Raw genomic sequence first — 7,921 nt, forward strand, 5'->3', positions numbered from 1 at the left:
GGAAACATTAGCACCGCGGGGAAAATTCTAAAAGGGAACATAGAGTAGAGAACTCAAATCAAGCCGGGGCCTTCAGCGGACATTAGCTACATCCCAATCACTCTGTCCCTCTCTTGGAGGAGAGACAGGAGCTTCTGAAAAAGCACGATGTCTCTGTGTACCCCTCACTCCGCTCCCTAAACACAGGTTGCGAAAGTTCACATTTTTAAGCTAACATTTCGTGTGATGCTTTTCTTAACTTTTCAAGTTGCTATTTTACTAGCAGCTTCCTTTTGGGGCATCAGATGGCAGATTGAATGATTTAGGAAGAAAAAAAATGTGGTTGTATTTGAAGTTTGGTTTTTTGGTTTTTTTTTTTAAGCCTCCAGGAGTCTAATGTGACATTCTGGGTAAGAACACAGCATTATGTTGATGCATATGACATCTCTCTTAATGATGTATGAAATCTTTTTATGGCAGCAGATCACCAAGGGGGTGGAGAGGAGCTGGCAGGCGACTTACTTCAGCCTGGTAAACTGTGTCTGCCACCCCTGCCTTGGAAGAAGTGAGAAAGGTTAAGAGGTATGGAAGCATCTACATTTGGAAAATGCTCATCCACCAGGAAGCCACAGAACTTCTGGCCTCAGTGACCAGACTTTACAAAATAAGACGTCATTTCCATGCAGGCTGGCAAAGCGATGGTTCTCAGTTCCTCCCCTTCTGGGCCCAAGTGGGGAATCAGGCTCCCTGACAGAACGCCAGCTATTTGTGGGGAGGTTAAGGGACCTCTGGAGCATCGGAGCACAGGGAATGGGAGAGAGGCTTTCTCCCCAAGCCAATGCCACACTTTGCCACCCAGGCACCAAAGTCACCTCACAGAGCTTCTTGTAAGCACCATCTGGACCTCATTGAACATACACCAAGATTTGTCATGATTACTATTTGTTCTTCTGACCAAATTTATAGATCAGGCAACTGAGACCAGTGAGGTTAAGAAACTTGCCTTGTGCTCACTTCGGCAGCACATATACTAAAATTGGAACGATACAGAGAAGATTAGCATGGCCCCTGCGCAAGGATGACACGCAAATTCGTGAAGCGTTCCATATTAAAAAAAAAAAAAAAGAAAAGAAACTTGCCTTGAAGTCAGCTTCATTCAGCTCAAAGATGGAACAAGAGAGAGCACAGATGATCAATCCATGGGAAGTTTCATGGGCTGTATGTGAAAAAGTCATACATCACTACCACCCACCCTCCATTGGCCAGAACTTAGTCACATGGTCCCCTTGAACTGCAATGGAAACTGGGAAATGTAGTCTAGCAATAAACCCCAGAGGAAGAAGGAAAGTGGTTCTGATGAACTCAGAACTGCCCGTACTGCAGGTGCTAAGCCTAGAGGGCTCAAGTTAGTCTCAGAAGCCAGATTTGAAGACACACTCTATAAAACCTTTCAATTACCTACCTTGCCCACATTCAGAGTTACAAGGAAAGCTTTGGAACATATCACTGGACAGCCCTCAGTGGTTGAGGGGCAGACATGAAATTTATCTATGCTCTGGGGTCATCTGGGATGCTAATTTAATGTAAAACCGAGGCGTTATTTACTGACAACTTGTTGTGTGCCAGGCACTGAACCCCCTGCTGTCACTGTGTTGTCTTATTGAATCTTTACCCTGATAGTGTTAGCATAGGTAGCTGCATAGTAAAATGGAAGGGCGCAAAGGGAATTCAGACATAAGGAAGCCTAATCATCAAGGGAGCTGAATCATACAATAAGCCTCTTTCACTAGGAAGTGACAACTTCACACACTCCCTAGAGGATGGCTGCATGCATCCATTGCCCTGGGGACCTAATCCCCAAAGCAGGTAGGATCTGTTACTGACCATTAGCCAGGATTACCAAGGGAAAGATAAGATAAAAGGGAAACTTCTCTGCTGGGCACATGCCCACTAGAAGCCAAGTTTGCACAGAGGAAGGTAAGCACATGTGCAGGAGGAGCTAAGATGGCGACCATAAGGGGCGGAGCCTCGCCTGGGAAAATTATCAGATTGGACAAGAGACACGGAACCCTGGAAGATTCAGGAAATGGGTTGGTTAGGGGAAGGACCCAAAACAAGCCTGTGAAGGATTGGGCAGTTGATGGGTCAGTTTGGAAAAGTGTCTGGTCCTTCCCAAGACAGAGATAACATAATCCAAGTTCTCTCTCTGTCTCCCTCCGGACCAGGTAACACAGGTTTGTTCCTGCACTGGTGTGTTCTCTCTCCAGAGAAGCTGCCTGGGGCCTGGCAGTCACCCAGGCTCCAAGTGCAAGCCTAGATGTGGCAATGCAGTGCCAGCCGGAGTACAGCTGGGAACAAAGACTGTGCTAGCTGGACAGGGACAAACACTCAACCAGACTAAGCTCTGATATGCCTGAGCCAACAGCACAGAATTTTTGGACACGGGCCCTATTTCTGGGCCTGATGAAGACAAGGCTGGACTTTTTCCATAGCACGAGGGATGGAGATGAGACATTGGGAACCTGGGGGGAGGGCAGCCTTCCATTTCTATTTCAATAAATCTTACCACAACACCTCAACCTCCCATGCATGGGTCCCCAGAAACACTCTCCTCATGATTCCACAAAAGGACCCATTTCCACCGGCAACACTGGTGTTAGGTAGTGACAATGATTGTCTCCAACTCACAGGTGAGAAGTTGAAATGCGGAGCAGTGGCACGGTCATTAGAGAACTGGAAATCACACCCACGTTAGTCTGATCCCAGAGTTCAAGTGCTTCACCCAATGGGCTCTTTCCTACCCGTGCTTATTTCTCCCCATCAATAAGAGTGTGTGCTGCGTCTCAAGGGAGAAACATCAGGGTTTCTACCTTCCAGCCCTATTATTTAAACCACAGCATTAACTCACTGGGAAAGAGAAACATTTTCATAAAATATTCAGAACGTGAAATATGAAAGAAAAGAAATATGTCCACAGGAAAGTCACTAATCAAAGTGATTTTCTTATCCAGCTGCCTCACGTGACTGGTGTTCTCTACTCAGACAAGGAGGAAATGGAAAGTGGATGGCCAAAATAACAAGGCTGATTGGACAAGCTGCGTGGCATGCTCTCTGCCTCGAGGTGACGGGCTTCCGATCCCAGCAGCAGAGGGACAGGTGTGGTCAAAGCCCTCACATTGGGACCGTGGGTATCTGGCCTCCACCTCGGGGCTGCATGTCCTCTGAGGCAGTCTAGGGACCCGATGTAATAAGATGGAAGGCTACGAGTCGGATACTTATTAAGTGGCCTTGTTTCCACACTTGAAGAATGTGAAGAAGAGAATCTTCCTGCACAAAGTTATATTGTTGTTATTGTTGTTTACTGGTCTCATTTCTCCTTGGGGGTGTGGGGAGATTTTTTCCAATTTTAATATGCACAGAACTTTGTAAACATATCTGCCATTCGAATGTGTTTTTGAATCAATGGTGTATTGTTTCTATTCCTCATTGGCTTCCCTCCCTCCAGAAAAAGGACCCGTTATGAAAGTCAGGCTGCAATGTAGAAGCCATGGCATCTGAGAGTAGAGGGAACGGCCCTGTACCTCGTACTCAACGGTACAGGGCTGAAGTGTCCATTTCTCTTGCCTGCCCGGTGGGTCTGACCATGAGACAATAAACTGGCCACATGTGGAGGCTTTGAGCAGAAGATTCTAAGGGCTGGGGCTGACTCATTCAAATTAAAAACACAAACTGAACCAAAGGGGGAAAAGTTAACAACCATTTTCCTTAAAAAAATAAGACCACATTTTAAATAGTCATTTAAATGTAGAGTAATAAACTATTATACATTTTAATCTGTTTCCTATTTGACAATACTTCATTTGCAAACTCTTCATAGCTTTTAAAAATAGACCCAGAGTCCAAATCTGCACAGCATGAAAATGTGCACGTTCTCTAATTTGCAGTAATGTATTTGTATCGGATTCAGCACCGGCAGCAAGCAGGCGGAAGGTGGTCCAGGCGCCATCGGGCTGTGCACAGGCATGGGGCTCTGGCTGCACGCCGCGCCCTAATCCTGCTTCTGCTGTGGATGGCCTTCCCCTCGAGGTGTGAGCGCTCAGACTTTCCTTAGTGCCGATGGTAGAGACAGAGATGGCTCCGGGTCCAGCAAAATCCATTCCTCCCCCCCGCCCGGGCTCTCAGCTCAAGGACATTTCTCAGCCTCCTCCGCTGTTTGGTGGGACCACGTGATTGAGTCCCGACCCATGGAAGGTGGGCAGAAGTGATGTGTGACATTTCCCAAGCATAGCCCATAACAAGTTTCCTGACTTGGCACCCACCCAGGCTCTCCCTAGTTCTATTTTTAAGCTGAAGGAAGTTGACTCAAAGGCAAGTTTCTTAACCTCTCTGTTCCTTAACTGCCTGACCTATGAAATGGGGCAAACAGAACTTCCGTCTCTGGAGTGGTCCTGAAGAACGCCCGATGCGGTAACAGCAAGGCAGTAGGACTCCGTGTTTAACCTCATGGGCTGTGAGTCAGAATGTCAGAGTTGAAGGCTTTGATTCATAGTTCTGTGACTTCAGGCAAGTTTTTTTTTTTTTTTTTAACTTCTCTGCACATATTTTTCATTCTGTAAAATGGGAATAACTAATACCTACTTGATAGGAATATGATGGGATAGAATTGAAATTAAATACATCAAATGTTTAGAACATCAGAAGCCTGGTGTCCAGTGAGTGCTACATAAATCTTACCTGCTACTACATATTACTACTGCTGTCCCTGTGGCTATTGCTGCTATTTTAACAACTATTGTTGTTCTGGTATATAAAGTGTGCTCAGAAGACTACCTGGTGCTTAGGAGTATTCATAAAGGTTAATATCACTATGACTGTAAAATAAATGTAACAATAGAATCTATCAGAATTAAGTGAATTAATGGATACCAAGTCTTACCATAGTATTTTGTACTGAAAAAAAAAAAAATGTAAGCCCTGAATAGTCTCTTGTCCTATTGAATGCCACATGTGCTCTGGTGGGAAGGAAGGATCTGAGGGCTCAGGCCAGGCACTGGGGTGAACAGTATGGCAGAAGTAGAAGGAAACCAGTGGCTGAATCCACCGCAGTCTAACGTCACGTTTCCGTAACACGACGACCTTGAGCCATCCTGTCCTAGGCTCCGCCTCCGGAATCAGAAGGCAGTTCAGAGCCAGGGCCCAGCTAGACTGTTAACACTGGACCTAAGCCCCTTCCAGAATCCCTCGGTAGAAATCAGTGGGTCCGTGAACTTGGATAGGAAAAATAAAACTTCATTTCCCCTAGCTTCTAACTGTAATTGAGTACTCGGTTTAATTATAAATATAAGCAACAAATCACAGTACTATGACCGTACTTGTGCCTTTGTCACCAACAAAAATCAAAGAATTTTTAGTCACATTACATTATAGTAGTCACAGATATCTCAAAATATCCTAAGGCTTGTCGCTTTTTCCAAATAACAGTAATTACTAGGCTTGGTATTTAATGCGTTAATTAAAAAAAGCCACAATTTCACTAGATCAAATGTATTATGTTAGTAGATGCCTTTCAATATAAATGGTTTCTTAGTAATCATATTTTATGTTATGTATTTTAAGTCTTTATTCTACAAAAAGGCCCATATTTCTCCCCGAATGCCAAAAGGGCTCATGCATGCGACAGGAAAGGTAAGAGGCCCCTAGAACTGTGGTCTGGAGGACTCTCAGTCTTCTATACACAGGGGGGCCGGGGCAGGACTCCAGGAACCTGTTGGTGGTTCTGTAGGTGTCTTCTGGCAGGGGTTCTCCTGGGTCCTCTGTTGCTGCATATATAATGATGAGCTAATAGTATTCTCCCCAGATCTTTAATAGGATTATTAGGAGTCAACTGTGATGCAGAAAGAGAATCTATTGGCTAAGAGCAATAGGTTCTGCACACGCTTGCGCATCAATCATTCTGAGCCTCGAAAACCTACCAGATGCTGATCCTGACTCCTCCTGGTGCTCTGACTGCTGGTCCCAGCTCCCCCTCCTCCAATGCCGCAAAAGGAAAGTCACCAAAAACGTTGGGTGAGAAAGACCATCAGAGACTCTCCAGTCTGGATTGGGGCAGAATCCTGGCTGTGCCCTTTACTAACTCTACGACTGTGGATAAACAGGTTCACCCCTCTGAGCCTCTCTGCCTCCTCTTCTATAATGATGAAAAGAATAAGGTCAAAACAAGACAAACTATCCAAGGTGCATGATAGCGTGCCTGGCAAGTAACCACAGTGTAGGGCTCAGGGAAGCACAGTGGTCTAGATGACAACAGAGGTGAATGTCATCATCAGCATGATGTTTGTCATTCTCACACTGCAGCAGGTACTTGATGTTCACGGGATATCCTGTGCTCCTCACATTGCCCATACCCTTTGCAGTGGGTGCCATGGGACAAGTTGTAGCTGGAGGACTGTGGATGAAAGTGATGTATGTCGTTTCTGTGCCGAGACAATAAAAAACAAAAGCCAGATTCCCTGTTCTGTTTCCTCTCCCAGCATTTGGATGGCAGAGGCAGGTGTTGGTACAATGGGGATACCAGACAGAAGCACCTGTGTTGAGGGACCACTGCCGGAAGAGAACTACCCTGGAGAGTCCCCCCTTCCCATGAGATATGCAGCACGGCTAGGAAGTAAACCTCTGCCAGGTGAGCCATTGAGATGTTACGGTTAGTGTATTACTTCTGCACAGCCTACCCTCTCCTGACTGAGAAAATGCAGCAAATGTTTCTTTCTTTTAAGCCAGAGAGACACAGACAGGAAAGGAGAGAGATGAGAAGCATCAACTCATAGCTGCGACACTTGAGTTATTCATTGATTGCTTCTCATACCTGCCTTGACTAGGGGGCTCCAGCTGATCCAGTGATCCCTTGCCCAAGCTAGCGACCTTGGGTTCAAGCCGGTGAACATGGGGTTATGTCTGTGATCCCACGCTCAAGCCGGCAAACCCACACTCAAGCTGGCAAGCTGGCATTCAAGCCAGATGAGTCCGTGCTCAAGCTTGGCAACCTTAAGGTTTCGAACCTAGGTCTTCAGTGACCCAGGTCAACGCTCTATCCACTGTGCCACCACCTGGTCAGGCAACATAAGAAGACCACTAAGAAGCAGATGACTTCCCGTAATGATAACAGCTCAGTCTGTCGTGAGACACACCTAGACTTCAGCACCTTCCTCTAGGACTTGCGTGCGCAATCCACTGGCAAGATCTGCGCAGAATCTAGTCCAAACTGAATGCAGTCCAAGGAAAGACACTGGATGGTCACTCACTGCAGCTTCTACCGACCGTCTGAAAACCCTGCTGGCCGAGCGCAGCAGTAACTCACTGGAACTCGGGCGGTCTTCCTGTGATCCTGTTCGCAGTCCACAGCTACGTTAGCTGAAACCGCTAAAAGGCTATTTCCCTACCACAGTCACTCTGCTTCTCTTCGAAGGGGCGGGTCATGCCGGGGCGCGGCACAGAGCTCTCAGTATCTACGGGCTGCCAGGCTGCGAGGAAGAGGAGGAGGGGGCCGTACACGCTGCTGCAGAGGACGGTAGCAGGGCAAAGTAGAAAATGTAATTAACATGTTCCAAATCAACACATAAAACCTGTCAGATGTTTGAGTATTAATTAATATTTTCACAAACTAATTACATTAGAATGACAAGGCCAAGAAGAGACTCATAAGAGTTTACTAATTTTATTCTCCTCTTATTTAAATGGCCGCCTGGATTACCCCTTGATTCAATTTTACTTTTTTTAATTTACCAGAAACGATCTAAATACGACACTATTTCACAGTTATCATCATTTATTCATAGCTCAATAGAGGAAACTGGAAGAGCAATAACTCTCCCCCCCTCCCACCAATTGTCATTCTGGTGAGATAAGTGGGATAGCGTCCCTGAGTCAAGCTACATTAGTGCCGAGA

General features: G+C 46.0%; 1 non-coding gene across 1 annotated transcript; it reads left to right on the top strand.

The window, feature by feature from the left end:
- Positions 1 to 985: 985 nt before the first annotated feature.
- LOC136336911 (U6 spliceosomal RNA) lies at positions 986 to 1,092 on the top strand. The gene has a single exon (XR_010731645.1). It is a non-coding gene; the product is annotated as a U6 spliceosomal RNA (small nuclear RNA).
- The last annotated feature ends 6,829 nt before the right edge of the window (positions 1,093 to 7,921 follow it).

Source organism: Saccopteryx bilineata, chromosome 4 (genome assembly GCF_036850765.1).
Source record: "Saccopteryx bilineata isolate mSacBil1 chromosome 4, mSacBil1_pri_phased_curated, whole genome shotgun sequence".
Lineage (NCBI taxonomy): Eukaryota > Metazoa > Chordata > Mammalia > Chiroptera > Emballonuridae > Saccopteryx > Saccopteryx bilineata.